General features: G+C 39.0%; 1 protein-coding gene across 5 annotated transcripts in view; it reads right to left on the bottom strand.

The window, feature by feature from the left end:
* The window catches only part of macrod2 (mono-ADP ribosylhydrolase 2), a 390748-nt gene that overhangs the window by 178809 nt on the left and 188350 nt on the right, over window positions 1-23589 (bottom strand). The gene's annotated exons all lie outside the window — the stretch shown is intronic.

Here is a 23589-nt window from a genome sequence, read left to right as displayed (position 1 = left end):
CCAAGGGGTATTACTTTGCATTGAATCATTTTATTTTCGTGATGCCTGCCTGTGTTTAAAGCCTTCTCTTTAAAGAGAACAAGCTAGTCGACAGAATTTGGAGACATGCTTGAAAAGGGCTAACCACAGTACAGTAGCAGAGCCGCTCAATGTGGAGTGCGCAGGGGGGCGATATCTAAGCTCAACAGTAAACACCGGCATCTCCCCGCTAAACCGTCAACATCTTCTCCGGTAGGGCAGATCAAAGACTCATGCACTCACAAACTCTTATCGACACACAAAAGCACTAGTGCTGCACTGTGGAGAACTAGGCTGTAAAGGGGATTGCTGCTTTTCAGAAGCAAGTGTTTTGAGAGAGGAAAAAAAAATCCGAATAATTTTCAATACAAACATGTGGCTGTTAGAGATATCAGAAGACGAGGAAAGGCTTGCATTACGTTTTCCTTCCCTCTCCTCAGAAATCCACGAGGGTGAAAGGATACTTTGCTTCCTCCACCGAACACCACTGCTGAGCATTTTAAGTGCGTGGATGTTGACAGTTGGTGTTAGCACATAAACCACCTGCAAGGAAATTATTCTCGCTATACAGCTTTGCTTTGTGTATAACCTAATATTAAATTACACAATCAATATCTGCCCTGATCTGTGTCTATCTAAATCGAATCTTCAGCTTGACCTCAGAGTGCAATAATATAATGCTAATCAGTGTTTACCATGAAAGAAATAAGAAGAAAAATTACAGTATCATGAAACAAGTGTTTCTTCACCAATCCTCTAGTGGAAAATTTGTCTAGGCATAGGCATTAGTGCAGTACAAAATTATAAAAACAAATATAGAAATTTCCCATATTTCAGCAGCTGAGGAATTAAGCTCTTTTCTTTTAACAGTTTTAGAGAGAGTGCAAGTATCCGTTTTGTTGTTAACTCTGGAGACTGCTGCTCTTGGCGCACAGAGCCTTCATCTGGATAGTGTCGCTCCAAGGATCCCATTCCTATTTTAATTGACTGTCACTCATAACATGCGGTCAACAATAACACTAGGATTTTGCAGATTCCTTTATAATATTCTTGACAACAAATCAATAAACAAGAGCTTGAGCAGTAGGAGAGATTTCCTGTCATTAACTGTAGCTGTCAATCTGTCTCTTCTTAGAAGCAGCCCTGTTCATGAATCCTCCCACTGGCAGTGGCAACAAAACACATTTTGCTGTAGCATCTTCAGTCTTTTAACTTGCTGCTAAAACTTCTGAACATGTAATAAATAATGATGAGGACTAGGACTACTTAAGGTAGTTAGAAGTTAGTTTGCTAACCGTTTCTCACATATTTTATTCTACTAAATATATTTTTATTCTGATGAACAGACTGTGTTTAATATAACCACCACAAAGCCAAATCAGATATCTTTGTTGTTGTTTTTTTTCCAGAGAGACAGAGCAAGACCCCCTAGGCTAATCCTAGCCAATGCAGAGGAGAAAATGTCTTGCCCCGGTACTGATAAATTTGCATTAAAAATAAACAACAACCTCTGGGAGACAAATAACCAGAAAACTGATGTTTAGGAATAATTACATCTAGAACTTAAGAAAGGATCCCATTGTCTCTTTATGTGCTACTATAATGTGTTTCAAACTATTGTACATTATCTAAAATCAGATGGAAATCAGGTGCACTTTCTGCGTAGCATTGCATCAGGTTAGATGCCAAGAAGCATGCCAATAAACACAGACAGTAAACAATCATACACAACTACACACTGAACTGTCACCGATTCAGCACATTGTTTAAATATCCATTTTACTCCACAATGTGATGGACAAGAACCACTTAGATGATCAAATAAATACCTTCAGGCTGTTTTCCTCTAATGACAAGCTGTTACCAATGTTAACTATGGTTCCTTCCTCTCTGTGCAAAGCTGCTGTGCGCAAAGCAGTAGCAGCATAAAGAACATGTCCACAGGCACCCTATGTCAGCCGGGTGACCTACTTTATTCTCTGTAAGGTCTTGCAGCTCCCTCAAGAACCCCTCCACAACAAAGACACCATTTTGTCTTCATTAGATCCAAAAAATGTCATTGCATGCAGTTTGCCTCCAAATGATATTATTTGTTTAGAATGTGTTTACCACCTTAATTCCAAATGAGCTACACAAATGAGAAGTGATGAAACAAGCTTCAACTAATGAGTATCGTCGTCTCTGAAACAGAGGTAATGCCATGTGCAGGACTACCTGTAATTGGAATAGTCTGCTGGTAACAGAGAGGGTGAGCCCTATGAGATGTTTCCACTGACATTGGTCCCCATCCGCATTAACATTCACACCATGCAGCTGCAGCTTTTAATCATTAATACATTTCAAATTAAATACAATTACAAACCATGATCAATGATGGAGTTTTAATTACTGCTAATAACTGACCATCTGCCTGGCGGCCAAGGGGTAAGAGAGGCACCAAGATGCACCCTGAACAGTGCGCCCGAAATGTTAGGCAGAGCCATGAAAGGCCTGTGTTAATTAAAAAGTCACATTAAACTGGCCCACCCATGCCAAGGGGCTAGAGGAGTGTTAGAATGGTAATTGTGACCCATAGACAGAAGAATATCTTAGTCTGATCCCGAGTGATATGTTGGGGATCTGTTGCATGAGTCTCATCTTTCCCTGGTAAAAAACAATAAGCTACATTACCAAAGTGTAGAGCAGCTGTAAAAAGGTATTTGTATATATTTATTTGTATTTTGTATAGTATAGATGAAAACCAGTGATATTTGTTTTATCTGGTCATTTCTCATGGTTGCTTTGTGGTTAGAGAGTCCATGTCTGTGAAATAACTTCTGACAAGACACCTTTTTGCTGCGAGGGCATTGCTCCTCACTCTGCACTCTAACCTCTCTGAGGATTGCATTTTTGTGTAAAGTTAGCATTTTCTTTAGCCCTACTTCTGTCTGGGAAATTTAAAAGCATGTGTTTCTCTGTGGCTGAAAGCCATGTAGACACACCCCGTGCTATTTGTCAGTGAGTCAATGTATATGTTTCCGTTGAATTGTGTTGATGATAAATCACAGATAAAGATACTGTAAAAACTGGAGCAGCAGAAGATGCAGAAAAAGAAATCGACTTAGTTCAGCGCACAGCCATCAACAACATTGTTGATTATGGCTGTACACTGAAACGTGATAAGTTGTACCATCATGCAGCTCAGGCATTAAACATGATTGTAAACTAGAAGATCCGTGAATGCTGGTGTCTCCTTCCACTTCTGCCTTCATCAAGACTGCACACTAGGTGGGAGACTGCTCGACTAAGTGTGTAGCTGTGCGCCATAATTACCTTGTCTAAACACTACAGCAGCAACCATAACAACCATCTGCACAAACGCTTTGGACCAGTTCACAAGGCCAGAGCTGACAGAGTCATAATGATGTTGTTTACTTCAGCTCCCTCTCTGTCTCTGACTGTTGCTCATTTTATGTTTCTTTTCCACTCCTTCTTGGATACATAGTCATTCCTGTTGCATTTTCCTCCCTTATTTCTAAACATTCAAGTGGAAGACGGCGGCTACGGCTCCATCAAAATAGCAGGGGGCTGAAGCAGCAGGGGACATGCCAGAGGGTACTGTGCTAAAACATGTCTTGACGACTAAGGCCAGATTGGGCTCAGGGGGGAAAGGAGATGGTTGCTCTTTGAAAGCCTCCACAGTGTCTGGAGATGTGGTCCTCATGGCTGTGGAGCTTGTTATCTATGGAAAAAACACAAGTCAGATGGGGCTACATGCCTCTTTCTAAACCCACGCACACTTCTGCTTGAATGGGCTCTGTTCATGTCACTTACACTGGAAACTTCAGAATAAATTCACATTAAAACTTTGGTTGCCATTCATTTGTTCATCCTCATTTAAATGTGCAATGTTTTTCAAAATTTTGTATAATTTTAAGAGCCTTTAAGGACCAAAGTTTTATTTCATAAAGTAACTAATTAATATCTCCGCTTAGAAAAAGAAGCATTCTTTTTCTAAGTAAATAATTTGAATGATTGACGAAACAGACAGAATGCATAAAATGCAGAAATTACATTTTTTATTTTTGTGTGAAAGCTAGAACTTTTTTGTTGATACATGATTAGCAGCTAATCATTTGAACTCATCCAGCTCAAACAATTCCTGAGGGGTTTGGATTAGAGCATTTCTACATTAATGAATTACAGATGACACTGGAAAACATCATGAATTTTGGTCGACTTGTGTGACTTACCCTGCCAAGTTATTAGTACTTGCGACACAAGTGCATTCAAATATGCCAGGAAAAATGGTTTTGTGATGATGATGCTGATGAGGATAAATTCTTGAGTGAACATGCAGCCCCTGACATTTAGCTGTGGTGCATACTTTTCCAAATTTATCTTGTGCTTACATATTTAGGACGCCATTTTTCAGCTTAATTCTACATTACAAAAGACTGATAGTGAATGACGGTGACGATCGTCTGATAATGCTGACCTGGCACAAATTATTCCGTCTATCGGCATAAGTGATTTTGACAATTCTTTCACGGATAATTGTTTCTCTGTCCATCAAACAAATGACTGCAGTAGAGTGGGGAATCTAGGGCACCTCCTGAGGAAACCTACAGCATGAATCCTCTTCAGCACACAACACACAGACATTTATCTCTTTGCCACCCTCACATTGAAATATGGCTTCAGAGACAAATGTACATACGTGGAGGTCCCATTGATATGACACAGAAAATCACGCATTGCTGAGGTGATATTTTTAGACCCGTGCTCCTCTGCTGGGCCAAACACAGAGGGATTTCTGAGTGATTGCCCATCTAAATAATGCAAAGTGTGTTCTCCTGCGCACCCGAGAGGCCCCAGATGCAAAATGACTTGGATGACAGGAAACAGCTGATGAGATGGTTTGCCACAAAAGTCTTTCCATGTTTCCTTTTCCACATTGTGTTTCAGTGGTCTCTGAGTGAGGTATTGAGGAGGTATGTGCTTTCCATAGAAACAGAGGAGAAAAGAGCATCTGAATGTATAGCCATTGGAAAAAAAAATTAAATACAACTATAGGATGTGTAACTATTAGTCTGCTCTTCTTTATTTGTATATTCTTTTAGCTTTTTCATTCCCAGAGTCAGACAAATGTCTCATGGAATGAAAATACCAAAGAATGGAGTGAGGATTTCTTGTGAACATGGTCTTGGATCTAAACTGCATCCATTTTAAGTACATTTTAATTAATTGCCTGATTCAACAAAGCAGATTCTGATTTACACACAACTGTAAAACATAAAAGTTTCATTCATTACCCATGCGAGGAACAAAATCAGGAGAAAAGGCAAGTTAAGCCTTTGAAAAAGAGGATCAAAAATGTTTATCTACACAGAAAGGTAAATAGGCTGGAGATTGGTAACATTGGCAGTAAAATAAAATATAAAAAACCTCTCTGAATCCAAATCCTCATTTGTCTGAATACTGAGAAGATCCTGACTGTAGCTGGTTGCATGAATCAAAAAGAAAGTTCTCATTTGTAATTAAAAACAGGGGCTTATGCATGTTTCAAATTTCTAAATAACTTTTGAAGGACATGAGATTATGGAGATGCAACAACAGAAGTGTTTAGTTTCTGAACGCAACTCCTATCAAAGAGATCCTCTTCAAAATGCACAGGTATTTGACTGCTCTAGTGCAGTTAGCCAGTAGATTTATACTATCACAAGGATGAATACAAAAAAGCACTGAATAATCATTGATTTTAACAATAACATAGTATAGTGAATTGCAAGCCTCTGTATGTACGGTGTAAACGGACATGATGTACAGAATACATTTTGGTTGATTAGCGTTGTATCACATTGCCGAGTGCAGTGGATGTGGTTCTCAGTATGATACTATACAGTATATATTTCAATCCATGATACTGGCGAACAAAGGAGAATATGAATTCATTTCAGGATGAAGCTGTATTGAGAGACATCAGAGTGCCACTCTAAAATAAGCTGCAAGTTGACAGTAGTTAATGAATCTTTAATGTTTCTGCTTAACTTGTCAGGGAAAGAGAAAATGGCTTCACTTATACTCCTGATAAGTGAGTGAGAGTGCACCTCTCTGCAGGAAGGGTGCCAAATGATGACCAAGGTAGCCATCATGTTCTCCTCATCTTGCCTAAAATTCCTGCAGCACCACCACTATGCCATCTGGCTGAACTGATCTCTTCTGCTGCTGAAGACCTTTTTAATCATGACCTGATGACAGGGTTGTGCAGAAAATGGAAGTGTGCTGAATAGAATTCCTGTTTAAATAGCACAATGTTAAATGATACAAAAAAGAAATGACTTCCATGGGAAAACCGCTATTAGCATTTACATAATTTCACAGGTCACATGCAAAATAAACAGGGAGGTAGAAACAAGTATAGTAACACAATCAGGACTACAGATTGCCTGCTTTCAACAAAAATGCAGGTCCATGGAAAACCTGAACATTCTTCTGATGGTTTTCCCATGGGAGGCAGCCTGAGCTTGCAGGAGGAACATTTCACCAGGGACTGAGGAAAGGATTGAGTTCGGCCATGAGGGGAAGTGTAGTGAGAGTCTGTCTCTGAGCTGCCACAAACAATGTACTCTGACATGACAGACCTAATACTATGCATGCCTAACCTGAGTGTCCATTACGTCCACCCATAGGGTTGTCAGGAAATTTAGTATCTAAAAACAAACCATCACATCATGACTGACCGACAGACTTATCATATTTCTAAACTATGCATATGATTAGATAAATACTGTTTTAAAGGCTTTAACACAGCTAAAACCATATGCATGTATCATATAGGCATTAAAAGAAAACATTCCTCTATATTACACTATGTAATAGACATTTTAAAAGCCAAGCAAATGTGTTCAAATGAAAAATATCACTCATAATTTTTACTTATAATTACTTAATGCTGTCTCACTATACAGTACAGCTTTGCATTCAGTAAAGCAGAGCAATAGTCTCTCTGTGGGAGACAGTATTTATGTTAAAGTGAAAATATAGTTTATGTTATCTGGGCAACTCGCATTTTGAAACTGAGGATTGATTGATTGATTGATTATCTCTGAGGATTATGCATGTGGCAGGCTAGAATGCTACAAACAAGTGGCAATGATGATACAAGAAAACTGAACCAAAGAAGAAAAGCCAGGTGACAAAAAGTGAAAATCTTAGGGAATTAACTGGAATCATAAAGTGGTTTCTCATAAGACTGCTTTGTAAAGGTATGTAGCTGGGACTGATATGTTCCTAAAGTGTTGGTTCAAATATGTTTGTTTTTCACTCATTAGTAAAGTGTAAAGATCGATCACATCAGCAAACAGGCAGCCGACAAAAATCATAAATTGGCTTGTTGTGATTACAGTTTGCTGCAATTATTGAAAACACAGAGCTGAATTCAACAAACTGTAAACTGCTTCTCAACAGTTAACCAACCAAATGAAGCAATCAAAATAAACCTAAAATTAAAGTCTCCTTTTCATATCCTGTCTGTATTTTGTTATACTTATTATGTTTCCAAGGTTATATTGTACTAGGTTTATTTTATGACGGTATTATTTGTACAATGTGCACTGTGTTTTAACTGACTGTTAAAACTGTAGAGATTTCTACACTCTCAAATTAAAGAAAGAACCTGACTTCATTTTATCTTTTTTATATTTTATCAACAATTTGTCTGAAGGGACCAAAGCCAACAATACATGTATTGTCTGCATTGCCACTGCCTGAAATAGCTTATGTATTTATGCCATATAATTATACTGTTGTCCAAATACGACTAAACACAAAAGCACTAACACTACTACAAAAACTGCTTCCCAATCATATATCAGTAGGCGACATCTCACTGAGACAAGTTTTTGTCAGGTTGAGTTGGCCAAGGCAAACAACAAAAACAAAAACTGTTGTCCTGGCCAGTTCAAATATCAACAATCTTTCTCCAGAAGTGCTGACCCCACCTTTAAGTGTACGCTACATTTAAGATACTTTCACCGCCTTACCTTGCCGTCAGACCGCCTTTCACACGGGAAACTGAAGCCTTATATCGCTCTCTCCTAAGCCACCACCAGACTCCTTTGACAAAAACAATAATTTTACGTCGCAGAACACGGGAGTTGCTGGTACACCGCTGCCTCGATCGGTTAATTTGTTTGTGTGATTGTGTGACTTTGGTGTTAAATGAATGTTAAAAAAAAGTCACACAATCACACAAACAAATTAACCGATCGAGGCAGCGGTGGACCAGCAACTCCCGTGTTCTGCGACGTAAAATTAATGTTTTTGTCAGTGGGGTCTGGTGGCTTTGAAGAGAGCATACATGGATATAACAGCTTCAGTTTCCCATCAGAAAGGGCTGTCTGAAAGCAAGGTAAAGCGGCGAAAATATTCTAAATATAGCATACACGCGTTTTGTTGCTGCCCAGGTCCACAGCAGTGCATTGCTTAGCTCCCATGCTGGTCCTGTCTGCCTCTCCAAACTGGGGGCGTGCCGACCGCCGTCTACTGTAGGGATTTATACAGGGGAAACCCACGGAGACCACTGTACTGTGTTTACAAGTGAAGCAACATTAGAGAAAAAAAGAAACAATACTACAAACAAGCAATAATAACGACATAAAGAATGTGTAGGTTTACAAGTTAGGGGAAACAAGCAAATACAAATGTAATTATGAAAAAATTAAACAGTAGCAAACAAAGCTTTGGAACAGGTGCTTGTGTTTCATAACCTTCTGAGTCTAAAATGTTATGTTTAAATTATGTTAAATAAAAATAAGTGAAGGTGCTTATTTTTGGCCAAGTGACCAGGGTGTAAGCGGGAAAATCCATTCTGATGTGTTAAAGGATTAAATAATGCACTCAAAGATGCAATACTGTATAACACACTCACAGAACCACACTCTGTTTCACATTGGATGTTTTTTGCCTATTTGTGGATCCCTTTCTTGAAGTAGTAATGTATATCCAAAGTTCTCATCCTGAACCTGACCAAAAAACAATAAAATTGAATAAATGAACAAAAATAGTTGTAAAATTAGATGTACAGCTGATCCAAGCAGTGTCTGCATTTCACCTGCAGTGGTAGCAGCCTCTACATGCATGCGAGCTGGAGAGACAGGAAATGAATAAAAACAGGAAATGTCAAAGAGCAAGCTGTGCATGTCATGTCTGTGGTACATCATGCATCGTTCTGTTAGCCAGGTGAACATGGCATGCTAATGCCCTGGTGAAAACACTTAAGAGAGGGATGCATGTGTCAAAGAATGAAGAAGTCCATATCTAGGAGTCACATTGTAAAACCACACAACTGCACGTGGCCATGGGCACGCTGACAATGGAGAGACATGAAAGCAGAAGCACAAAGTAATTAAAATTCTGTGGAAATATAAATATCAAAAGCGGAGCTGTCAGAACAGGCTCTGATGGCTGCCTGCTGAGGAAAAAAAACTAGGGCCACGTTGGCAATAGTTGACAACCCTGGTAGAGCTTCACATTTGGATGTGTGGAAAAGGAGGTGGTAGTGTGTATGTTTTTTTGTGTGGAGTGTGTGTGTGTGGAGGGGTGGGGGTGGGGTGGGGGGTGCTGCTGTCAAAGCTGTGGAAGCTTGGGATGAAAAAAGCATATAACCACTGCCAGCAGATAATGTCACTCAGTCTTTGTATTTAGAAACGGGTGTTTCAGTGCTGGCTAAAATATATGAATATGGTGCATAAAAGCACTGCAGTGTAGAGTGAAGGAATAATGTCCATGAGTTGTCCATTATGTGTCCTTTCCATTATAAGCAGAGACAATAAAACCAGTCACTACTGTGCACTGGACACTGTCCATTAGAAGCCTCTAGATGTATGTTTTCTATACCAGACAAAGCTTTTGATTCTCTGATCATTCCTTTGATCTAAATCAAAGATCTAGATAAAGGACAGTAGACCTTAAAATACACAATGATCATTTCTTTATTAAATAGACATGAGACATATTACTGTGATGACAACATTAGGAGAGGTAATCAACAGGACCGAGTCTTATCTCACTGAACAAGTTCCACTGAGAATTTAAAATCTGAGATGCACTTTCATAACAAGACTTGGGTCAATCCATGTTTCTGAGTTTTGATTTAGCCTCTGTGGTATTTGACACAGAGGAAAATACAATACCAAAGTGCCACTGTTTAAAGAAGAACAATAAAATGTGTGGAAATGAATTTATAGTAGTTTACTCACTGGCAACTAAAACACTACAACACCTGGCACAAACTGCATTGTCTTGAATGTCACAACCATTTGAAACAATGCATTAATGTCATTACAATAAGATGCAGTCTGTGCACTACAACACTTAATATGATGCCGGTAAAATGCAGAAATCACCAAGCAGATGAAGGTTTTAGGATTTTCTCTTTTGTTTCGACGGCCATTAAAGACTCCAATCAATGGTTAAATATGTTGATAAAGATAAGAAATATTATCTGCCTGATTTCCACCTGTGACTGAGATCAAGAACACATCTTTCAATAACTGACACAATAGTTAATCCTCCTGTAGCATACTATGATAGTGTAGAACAAACAAGAGCAGCACCATTTCTTAGTTTAAAATCTCTGCTGCCATCTGAGTTATTTTATAAAAGGACCAAATAAGCAACAACAGTACATAACATTTTAGAAGAGGAGGGTCTTTTAACAAGTCATGCAGGAACTACAGATATATCCCATGTAAACAAATAGAACAAATTCAACAGGCAGCATACTTTATATCAAATGTCTCATGTTTAAAAGACAAAATGTGTTAACAAATGAAAGCCAAACAACTTGTGCAAAAGGTTTTCTTTTGAAAGTGAAGTTGTCTTGAAGAGTATCTGAAGCTATGGATTATAACATTAAAAAGTTTAACAAACATTATAATCAACAAAAAACTGTTTGATTATAATGTTTGTCTTGATTTATGTAATTGTCTCTAAAAACAATTAACTGAGTCTCTGACATAACATTTAACTTAATAAGAAATCCATTTCAAATCAGAAAACGTTTGATGCTCTCAAAATATAGTACAGCTAAATCAGCTAACATGTAATATACTACTTTAAAGCTCTAAACAGTTTAATAACTGTTAATTAGAAAAAAACAATGATTATTATTTATTTTTCAGAATGTACCTATTTGTTTTATGTTGATGTATTTTTAAATCTTTTTTTTTTCCCTGGAGTCGTGATTCTGTTAGCTCCTCTGTGAGCCATGGCACAAACAGACACATGACAGCATATCTGCATGAGGCATCCTGCAGTGCAGGGTGTGCATGTGCCTTCCATTTATTATACATGTTCTTTATGTATGTGGGTGAACACCACAGTATCATGTGACACACTGGGGTGCCAAATAAAATAATAAAAAATACACAGGTGCCACCATAAATGCAGCTTTTCATGTATTTAACCACAAAGGTCACTCATGGAGAGGATTCCCATCACCTAAATAAAACAGAAAACGAGTGTTGAGAACGTAATTGAGCTGCCATGTACGCTTATCATCACTGTCAAAACACAGCCAGGTGCCCCGAGTACCTAGGAGATGGCCATTTCTTCCATTCTTTATGAAAATTAATCGTTTCACGGCCACAGTAAATGACATGTCACATTTGTTTATGGGCTTGGAGTGAATTGATAGTGAAGAAAACATGTATTGGGAGGAGGGAGTCTGGCTACTGACCCATGCTAGTCTTGCACTGCATTTGCATTCATTAGCTCAATCAGGGAGCCTTCCTAACTCTCTCCATCATAAATGATAGATGACTGAGGAGGCTGAATAGCCACTGAGATCACTGAGACCCACAGAATAGATATATTTTACTGATATAAATTATTCATGTGACTTTCATGCTGAAAAACAACATCTGATTGGTTCTTAAGGAGTAGCTGGGATAAAGATTATGCAAATGTTGATCACCCATAATTGAGCATAATTGCATTGCATATGTTTGTGAAGCTCTTAACAGCCATTACTCCCCGCACAAAATTTGTTTTACTACACAAGAGGGGTGACTCACTCACAGGCACCTGTTCGAGGGACAAGAGAGGGGAGCAGCATAAATATAGTGGATGACATCTTTTTCCAGGCCTCTCCTGAAAGCAGCAGCCAGGTTAAACTTGGGGAAGAAAAAATACAGTGGAGAGGATGTGAAGTGTTTGTTGCGGAGTTTTTCAGCTTTCCCAGAAAACAATAGGGATCATAAATGTTTCAGAGGAGCCTAATTGGTGCTTTTCTGTCAGCTGTCACCCCTCTGCCCAAGGCCCTCTGACAGAGGCGGGCTCCAGTCAGGCCGTGAAGTTCAGCACAGGCACAACAGTGTGACAGCAACTCAATTACTATGATACCAGTCATGATCAACGGGGCTGCAGGGAATATCGGCATCTGTTCGGCACCGGCGGACAAGGCATTGCTGTCAATGCACAATATTCCATTCAGGTTACAGCAATTACACCAAATGTTTGAGTTATTTGGCTCATTCATGGAGGTTTGAGAGGGAAAGACTGCAGACAACTGTGTGACATTACTGTATATTTGTATACATAAAACTGGAGTATTATGAAGGGTTGTTAACTTGCTCACCCACCAGACTTGTATAACAAGTATGCCTGACCAAAAAAACAAAACAATAAATGCCACCAGCCTGTCATTTGCTTCAGCTTCACAGTGCAATCAATAGTCTTAATATAGAACCAAATAATGATACTAAGCCTGGGCTGCTGAATCCCACAGCATAAAGGGAGAGACATGGCCCGAGGTGCAAAAACACTGAATAAAACACAGCACCAATCAATCTCTGTGCTTCCATATCAGACATGGCTGATTATCCCTACTGCACTAATGCTTGTGCATGAGCAAAAGAATGAGATAAGAGTTAATAAGGTCATATGTTTAACATTCAACAAAGTCACACACTGTATGCCTCTGCCAGATTCACAGGCAAGCTTCATACGGTTAATTCTAACATACAAAAAATAAAAAAAATAAATCGAATCATCGAATTTTCCACACAATGGAACACTTCTCCCATTGAAAATGCTAATAAGCCATTCTTTGAAGTGTCCTTATTTGCATTACAAACGTTGCTCCCAAACTCTCAGAAAAACTGTGAGGAAGTGAGAGAGAAACCCAACCTTCTGTTCTCCATCCATCAGAGATGTTGAGCAGCCGAAACTGTTTTTTTGCGCAGAACTGCAATGCAATGTACCTGCTACAAAAATGCTGCATTACAGTCAGACTTCCACCTTTCCATTCAGTGTCACGTTCAGATGCTGGTTCTGATCATGAAAAGCCAGATCCCCTGAGGGATATGTTTCTGTGGTTCTACAAAAGATAAGAGTAATCCCAACAGAACAGCCATACATATTCAAAAAGTCCTTGTTCTGTTGGCTTTGTTGAGCAGTGTAGTATACACAGGAGATCTCTCAACCTCACAGAATCACCAGGAGTTCACAAAAAAATCACTGTTTTACAATATGTTTAACTCACTGTGAACAAGGAAGTCTTCAGCATAATAGAGACACGGCAAGGTAGGTTGAAGAGGGATGGGTCCCAAGACAAAATGAATTCAAACTGCTGCCTAACTAGGCTATCTACAAGCCTGAGGAGATTTATGATTTTATCATTAGGGTATGCTGGATACATTTGATATACATAGCCTGTCTGCTGTGATTTTGATGTAGTAGTGCTATTGCAGTGAGAGGTACAAGAGATAAAAATGCAGGCTTCATGCCACAGTGGATTGCTGTGGTGAAAAGCCTGTTAAACTCAAATACATGTTCATTCTCTGCTTCTTTGAATGAACGAGGAAAAGACGTCTGACAATCAAAAGAAGAAGAACACTCTTTGCAAACAAACTGAGAAGACTTGTTGATGCACTCTTGTTATACTAAGTTTCAATCAGCAAATATAAACATTTATTATATAATCATCTAAAATAAATGGAAAATATGAGACAAAACAACCAAACAAGGGTATATAATTCATGCAAACACATTATGAGATGTCTGATCAGAAAAAAGTAAAGCATGATGTAGCATGACATTTACAGCCCATTGTCTACTCAAACAAAAGATGGACATGGAAAATTTGAGTAACAGCGTGATTTTTTTTTGTAACAGTGTGTAATAATGTTAAGTGGGAGCAGCACATTCAAAATACAACGTCTCTGTGCCAAAATATTCTTGCCAAAATTAATGTGAGAGGTTTGAACGCAAGCCTGCATTTTTAACATTCTTTCTTTCAACATCAATCCTTTGTACCACAGACAACCTGTAAAGTATTTACAATGGTCCAGCTGCTTTTGTGGGAGTTATCGTGTCCATATGAAAGAGTATTACTCACTTTCTAGAGTGTCAAGGCATAAAGCTGAAAAATGATCTATCTGGAGGGGCTCACATTCTCTTTCAATCAGAGATGAAGACATAACATTTTTTTTTAGGTAGTGCAGAGAGGTCAACTCTGACCACCTGTTGCAGCCAAGCAAGCAGCTAATGAAACTTCAATTCACTATTCATTCTGTCTGTAAAAGCATTCACATTATCATCAAAGAGAATGAGTTAAACAAATCAATGATAGGAAATTGAAAAGTGATGTAAAAAAAAACAACCCAATAACATTAAAAGAATACCCAAGGACGGATACAATAAAGAGGCACTCCCAAGCAATGACACTGGAATAATATCTGTGTGCTGTAGGCTTCACTCTGACAGGAGCTGTCAGATCACTGTGACACAGAAGCACCCTTAAAGCTCACAGAAGTACACTCGTATTCTTGGAAACATTCATTGGAGTCGTACTTGTTTGGATGTTGAATGGGTTTTTTTTTTTAAAGCTTTTAAAGGCTTTTTCAAAGTGCTGGTACTGAGGACTTTCTCATAAATTGATAATCCAATGGCCCTTCAATGATTCAGCAAGCAGTGTGGAGAGAGGCAGCCAAGAGCTCAAGCTTTTTGCGCCTTTTTAAAATTTCAGTAAACTAAAGCAGGATTGGGAGCAGTGGGGCCTTTGCAGACACTCATAATCTCCACCTCTTCAACCTGATCTCCTGAAACGAGTCGCTGTACCGAAGTCATTCAAATTACTGATAAGGGAGCAAGACATGAATGTCAGGGTTGAATATGTGAGTTTACCAACTGCTGAGTATGTGTACACGGCCAGGCATGTAGGCAGTACAAGGAAAAGTCTGGATTTTCTGGCCAAAAGGTTACATAACATTTTTCATGAGACGAAAATCAAAAGATACTTTAATGAACCATGATCCACAGAGTTTTCTGACAGCCAAAGACATCCGCTGTGGTTCATCTTTTAATCACTCTGTCAACTGTTTCAAAGTTGCTGTGATTGACTGATATACTAAATAATTGCAGTAGACATTTCAGAGTTCAAATATTTCTTCATTGCTTAATTTAGTAACAAGTGCTGCCTTTGAAAAAGGAAAGGCTGGCACTGTTTAAAGGACTGCTGATAAATGAACTACAATCAATTGGCTGTTTTCTGAGATTGCCTGTTTTTCTAAATGGGGTAAGTTTCATACAGTTTAAAATGCCAAGGCTGTTCTTGTAATGTAATTAAGTGGCAATAGTTTGAGTGTATTTTCTATTCTTTGAGTGGAACAGAGCGTACTGGGACATACAATTCTTCACTGAGAGGCCACCCTCATTTCCAGGGGAGTACAGCAGATACAGTATATAACAAAAAATGAAAACTGATCAGAAATGTTCCATTGCAGGACATTTTGTATTCCACTGCTAAAATAATGGAAGCAGAGGGCCAATTAATCAGGCACTTGTTTACCATTCTCAAGGCTCTTCGTGTTCATTAGTCTGCCGAAGCTGCACTCTATGGGGCTGGAGACAACCACAGGAGAGGAGATCCATCTACACGCCGCGGGTGACATCCAGCGATTTACGAGCCAGCATGTGCCACACGCCACATTCCCCATCCCCATAAGACAATAAACGCTTCATTATCATTTTAAATTGCTCCTTTTGTTTCTGGTAAAGAACAGCAGTAGCAGCATAACTGAAAAGTAAACTGTAGTTCCATAACGCCCTCAACACCAATGTCCAAACACCAGCTATGGGATCTGGCTCTAAATATTACAAAGAGGATGTATATTCATGTTCTCCTAAAGAGATGAAGGGAAAAATCCAGCAGAGCAACAGAATGCATGATTTATATGCCAGAGTAGCTAAACAATTAGTCTTTTTCCATGATTCATGAAACTATTAATGCATTGTACTTTTTTTGGAATAAGACATAAAACATGATAACTATTAAAGCCTGGAGAGCGAATAAAATGAACATGCATAAAGTGACCAAAAACACAGAGAAGAAACATCAAATCTGTAGAAATCTAAACAATTGCAGAGAGAGGCATGTAATGAATAAAGAGCGCAATGAATCGTGCAGAGCTTGAATGGATGTTCCTTTTCTTGAGAGAAGAGAAAATGCTCCTTTTTTTGTCAGTGGGCCAGCTGCATTGATGATCATTTTCCACAGCCCATTTCCTCACTTAGTCATCTGAACAGCACAAAGGAGCAGCAGAAGGTGTGAATTATCAAAGAGAAGTAAAGAAGTGCAGTGAGACAGGGACAGCCAAAACAGCTACCTCACACTTAAGTAAGCCTTCCTGTTTGTCTTGCAGAACAGGCCATTTTCCTCTGACTAAATAGAGTTCAGTTTGGGCTAAAGTCTGTGTGAATAATGAATAATTCAGGTTGGAGGTGAGTGGGATCAGTTCCTAGTATGCAGGGGGAGATTAGCCACTGGTGGCCCCTGACAGATGGAGGCCTTACAGCCCGATGCAACACAAACCCAAGAGAATATCAGGTGTCACCTAATTACACACTTCATAGACTTTTTCAACTTCCAATGTTACCTTGTCTGATTGGGATAACTGGGGCAACTCCAAAGCAAACTAAAAACATTGCTGTTGTAAAATATGAATTTAATCAGAAAGCTTTTAATTTGACTTTTCTGCCAATACATTAGCAGTTGATTGGGTATGTTTTTGTTGTTGCATCAACTTTCTTACAGTAAGCTCATTTTTTTTCCTTTTTATGTTTTTGTGGTTTAGTTTCTCTCCAAGGGAATAGCAAGCCTACCCAAAAATAAAGCCTGACTAAAGAAGCTAATACATTTTATTTATTTATTTATTCATTTATCTATTTATTTATTGTTTGTTATCATTAACAGGGCTCCACTCAATTTTCACAGGGCAGCAGTGAATACAGAATTGGTTTAAAGGGCTTAGCTTTATCTGCTATTAAATGGGTTGCCACTAAAAACACTTGGTGGAATTGTCTAGTATAAAAGGGGAATAATTTACTCAATATGAAATGTGAAGGGGATTTTATTCAGAGAGAAAACCGAGATTCTCTCTTTTCAACAGGCTCAACTGACATATCATGGACAATTGGAGCCGATGAATAGGGTAAGCTTCATATTTTCTTCGTTACCAGACAGCAGGGCGATTCCTTCAAACTGAACAAATACGTTTTTGTATAGGCTCTAAACTGGATTTTTTCTCATCAAATATGCACTGGTTAAATTGTTATTTTTGTGATGAGTTTGCAAACTCTCCCTCTCTCTCTCATGCTATCTCTCTCTGCCTATCACTATCTCTCTCTACATCCTTCTCCTTGCTTCAGGCTAGATTTACTATGGCCTGGTAACCCAGAAAAGATGTAAAGGATTGATAGATTTTCACAGTTTACTTTGTCACTAGTGCCTTAAACATTACAGAGGATCATTTCCTTGCTCTTATGATAAAACTGCTTGTTATTCCCAATCTCTGCCTGACTTTCCTTAAATGTTGCCACCCTCATGTTTACTGTATTCAGAATTTTCAGACTTCATTGTAGAGCTAACTGGTGAGATGTACATTGAAACAGCGTATGTGTACTGAAGGGCAGCAGTGGCTGCAGCTCAGATAAATAACTGACTACATTTTGAACACTATTAGCCCAGACTGAAAACACCAAGATTGATTCTTTAATAACTATAACATCGTGGGCCTAATTCTGTCTGTATGGGAGCTACTTTTACTTAAGTACTGTAATGTTTATCTGCTATCTGTGGCAATTCTTGAACAAAACGTTTTGTACATGTTTTGCTTGGATGTCTACTGGACTGGGATTGTGTTTCTCAGAGAAAGACAAATATCATTGGCGGTTTCACTTTTATGTCAGGTTTTGAAAAATCAAAGACAGCACCAGTCAGTCTTGATTCTTGTTTGATAATTGACGCTGACTGCCATAAATTGGTAACAGACCAATTAAGTGTCACTTTAACTTCCACATTAATTGTTTCAGTGGGATACGAAGTCCTGAGTGATCAACAGTGAATGTGACGGGCTGCCTGTATTAAACCAACAGACTTGATGTGCTACAAGTGAGAATTACCTCGCCTCGGCAGTATAACAGCTCCAGCTAAAGTGAAAAGGACATTCTGCTTTATGCTACCATCTTATCACTGCAAATGGGACACATCTAAAGGTGTGTATAAGATGTATTAAGAGACTAAAATGTCTGATCTGGCGGAAGATTGAGCCTGATCCTTTAATTGTAGTTTTGTATATATCACCCAAACATCCAGCTAAATTGATGGCCAGAAGACTGGAAACCAGCCCATTACTTTCCAAGGTCACGCGGTACGACTAAGACAAAACAGAAAGCATATCCCCATGTAGACAGACACACATGCACATACAAAATATGCAAACACCCACACATGCATGTGCACAGTGTATCTTACGGGCCACACTGCCACATAACAAGAGAGGCTATTAAATCCTTTACTCTATGCACTAAAAGATTTCCATAGCATGTAATGTCATAAAGGTAACTTGCAATGGGGCAAATTCTGCATCTCTTCTGTTGTAACTTTAACGGATCAGCAACAGGACTATCTCAAATTCTATTCTAATTCTGCAGTCTGGCTGTGGTATGGAAAGACTCATGTAAAATCAGGTCACGTGCAGCCTCACCTGTCCACATGAACAGCTGCAACACACATCAAGTAATACTAATACTCTCTGAATCCATGGTAGGAAACAATATGAGAACAGACTCTACATATAACATAAAGGGCTAACATAAAGGGCTGGAGGAGACTTGCAATATCATGGTGGGTACTGCCAGGTATCAAAATGTGATTAAAATTAAGTAGTATGGTCTGGTATACTTTATACCTGATATTTACATAGACATGCAAACAGAGAATAGAGAGGAAACATGCAAATTCCATTGCAGGTCCTCTGTAAGAGAACAGTGAACTATGCCTCTCATGTTAGTGAGTGTTAATGCAGATTACACAGATTAAAAGAGGCCAGCTATTGTATCAAAATTTCTTTTAGCAACAGGCTGCGAGGAAAAATACACAAATTATCTACTTAGTTGTTACAAACATGGTGAAAGCTGCTGGTCTTTTCCAATTCCAATGGAAATCAGCCACTTCAACAAGCTTATCAGGCCACCGACAACACTTAATTGCTCCAGGTTTGTTTCATCCAGGCTTCTCTTTGTGTTTTGCCTTTTCCGACTTTCCTGATGGAAACTGAAACAACCCAAATCAATTTACCGTCTGGCATGGTTTCAAGTTAGTGGGCAAAACAAAAAAATCCTGAGTGTTTGATGTGTTGCTGGATGGGTTAGGGTTAGAAAAAACAAAGGCGTTAAAGAAAGAAGCTTGGTCCTAACAGGACTGATGTTAGGACTGAGCTCAGTTTAAATAATTAAGGGCACCACAAGGGCAGAAGACCTCAGATGCACTATAAAATTCATTAAGCCTTCTGCTATCTAAACATGGCATTAATCAGAGCCATATTATAAAACTAATAGAATTCCTTTCAAGAGTCTTATCTTTAGAAAGTTAATGAAAGATACGCATGAGAAAAGAGAAGGAAAAACTGCATCCATCACCAGGCATCTGCAATCCTCTCTCTGAACCTGCTGGTAAACTGTAAATGACCTCAGAATGATGACAGCGGGTAAGTCGAGAACAATATGGTTTCCGTGTTTACCTGCCTGTCTTTTTCTGCCGTGTCAAGCCGTGAGTTGCCACCGGAGGCCTGACTGACAAAGACCCTGCAGGGTGGAGGGGGGGAGGTGGGCAGGCTGAGCGATGGATGCCCTATCCATCATGGCGGCCCTTGTTGGTGGGCTGAGGAGCCGACATGTGGTGGGGAGGGAGAGGTGGTCAGTAAGGAGTCAGCACTCTTTGACTACTCCAGATCCATCATCCAGACAAGAGCAGCACAGAATCTGTCTGTATGGTGACAGCCGGCAGAATGGCTTCTTCCACTCTGGGCAAAGAGCAATGTGCTGACCAGGAAAAAAAGGTTGTAAAAGGGCTGGTCAGGATGATATCGTTTAGAGGATTTGAGGAATCAACACTATCAAAGAGAGAGTTTTGGAGCAGGACCCTGTGTTGCCCGATGAGACGAAGCCAGCTTAGGAGATATGAGTCATGGGTTTATTTTTTATTTGGGGAGGAGAGAAGCATGTATATATATATATATATATATATATATATATATATATATATATATATATATATATATATATATAACAAAGAACTATAAAACAGATTATTAAATTGTAACTCAGAAATGGGAAAAGGCTCAAATGAAAAATTAAAAGTTTATACTATAATTAGATGATTAAGAGGGTACTGATATTAGTGTTAATTCCGTTTAAGCAATTGTACCTATTCATGCATATACAGGCAAGAAATTGATGACTCAGCATGTTTCAGTAGGATACTTGATAAGATCTTGACGATTAATCTGATCACATAATCCAACGCATCTATAGGCCAGTGTGATGGAGCAAGAGAAAGATGGTGCCACATACAGGTTAAGAGAAAGAGATCAATCTAGAGAGATGGACAGAAAGAGGAAAGAGAGAAGAGAGAGGCAGAGGACACATGTGAGAGAGTGTTCACATGCATGAGAGAGAGTTCACAGTGGGTACCAACCTCCTGTGATTCTGAAGAATTAGAGTCATAGGGAAAAATCTGCAGGGGCACAAATGCTGGTCTCGTTGTATAATATATCACCACTTGGAAAAAAGAAAATGTTTGTTCTTGCCAGTTCAGGTGGAGCGTGACAACTCAAGTCATATTGTTGTTGTGCTACAGATCAGTAAAGAAACAATGTTTTACTCCAACAGCCAAAGCTGGCATTTCACAAAACCACTGCGCAGGTGAACTCTAAACCTCGGAAGACACTTAAAAACAACTGTCTTTCAGTCTTTATATCAAGCCATCATTGTCATCAGCTATTTTCAGAGTAATTTGCAAGTGTCTAATCTCTGCACACTGATGTAGCTGGTGACCCTGCAGCGCTTCGACAGAGCACTCTGTCTTTTTAACTGCACTGCCTTGTTGGCTCTGTAGGTGGATTTGTTCCCCAACATGCAGGGAATGCTAAACACACCAAAACTCTAAGGCCAAGTCACAGAGAAGACCTGTTAGGACATGAGCTAGTTAAACTCTGACACTCTGCCCCTCAGCCCTGACCTCCATTGGCAGGATGCTTCTGAAAAGACTAGTTTACGCCACACAACTCCACACATTTAGGGCAGGAGCAGGGAAGGGCAAAAGAGCTACATTGAGACTTTGAGTTTTGTAGGAGCAGCTGCATAAAACAGGTATTTGTGGTCTTGTTATTATATGTTATCCATCCAACCCAAACCAAACATTCACACACTGTTTAACTCTATATTTTTACTAAAAGAGATGTAAATAATCTGTTACTGAGATGTCTACATTGCTAAAAATGTCACCTATTTAAGACCAACACTGATGTCAGCTCATTAGACGGAGTGAGCGGCTTGCACAGACAGGTAATTTATAGGCAATCCTCTCCAGCAAAAGAACAGAGACCACAGAGAATACAAACCTAATTGCATCACTCCACATGACAAGAGGCAGATATAGAAGCCTGCAGTCATACAACTCATCAGAGAAAGAGAGAGGAAATAAGCAGAATGAAATCATTTTTATGCACATGACGCAAGGGGATCTAGCATTCATGAACAGGAATTACCTTGTGCTCTGTCATTGTGGAGTGATAGCACAAGAGATGTGTTTTCATTTTTCAGTGCGGAAAGCAGGCAGGGATGAGACAACCACTGGGATGCAGCTTGTGTTTTGCAGACACAGATACAGGTCGTACACTGCACCCTTTGACAAAATGAATCACTGAAAACACGCCCAAAAGCACCTGTACCCAATACAGAGAAGCATGGCTGGATGCCAGGTTCACAAATCCAGTGTAAATAACGCACACTGTGTGTGTAACGACATGCGTTACACAACACATGCAAAGTGCACTGAGCCAGAGTACAAAAAACACATTCTAACAAGCTAACAAGTGAATGTTGAGATGAAAATGTCAGACATATTATACCATTTAATTTTCACATGAATTACACTGGAATACACATGGAAGAGCTGGGTGTATGTGCTTGAATGTGTCTGACTGCAAGTGTGTGTGTAATCTGAACCATAGTATTAGTCTAATCTAAACCAACAGATCCAATCATGCTGCAGGTATCATTTAGCAATGAGGGCATTGTGCCTGAGATTTGCAATCTTGTGTTGATTGGAGCGCTATGAAAAGTTGCTCACATAAGATTCAATCTAACTCCCAATACTGCCTAAACTGAAAAGGCACAGATATGCTGCTATTGTTCACTTCTGAACAAAAGATTTGGTGCTTTGTACAACAGAGATGAGTCACATCAGACTGTGACGATTATTGTAATACAATTGAGAACAAGAATTTTTTTTTACTCCATGTTAGCACGTCTTGCACTGCACAATGATTGGCAGCTGTGTTGTATTTGTAGCAAAGGGTTTTCATTGCATCCCAGTTTTATACCATATACTAATATTAACCATGTTTTGAGAATGTATTTAGGCATAAGAAAAAGGAAAAAGAAGTAAATGCTAAAGTACCAATGTTCCTACTTAAATTGTCAGATTTTTGATTGATGTGTAAATTAACACTCTCCCACACTGTAACACATTCGAAAAGGGAGGGAAAGTAAAAGAAAATAATTTCAACTTGGCAGCTAACTTAGCTGGTACATTAGCGATCAAATTAAATTACTCAGTTAAATCCACCAATTTTTGCAGGACAGATAATTATATTGTTGTAATGTTTCAATAAAATCTGTGTTTTGTTAGGTACTGAGTTTGACAGCACATCATTGCATCATTTCCTGTTGGTACAACTCGGTAGGTTGTAGGTTAATTTCTTGGATACTAACTGCCAAAATGGAGATTAGCACAAAGTATGATGACACTTTATAGTATTAGTTTATAACATGGAGTTGGGACACACTCATTGTCTTCTTAAGCTGAAGTTGTAGCCTTTTGTTCTCTTTTTTTAATAAGCGACTTAGACGAAGAAAAGAACCTCAGGCACAACCTGAAAATAAATGAGTTGCCTCCCACTAATTGAGCAGTAATCGTGATGTGCCGTTTGTTTCTGTTGAAGAAACATCATTTGCTGATAA

The sequence above is a fragment of the Siniperca chuatsi genome, linkage group LG11 (genome assembly GCF_020085105.1).
Source record: "Siniperca chuatsi isolate FFG_IHB_CAS linkage group LG11, ASM2008510v1, whole genome shotgun sequence".
In the NCBI taxonomy this organism is placed as follows: Eukaryota; Metazoa; Chordata; class Actinopteri; order Centrarchiformes; family Sinipercidae; genus Siniperca; species Siniperca chuatsi.
The sequence above is the reverse complement of the archived record's forward strand: the minus strand, read 5'-3'. Positions and strand labels throughout refer to the sequence as shown.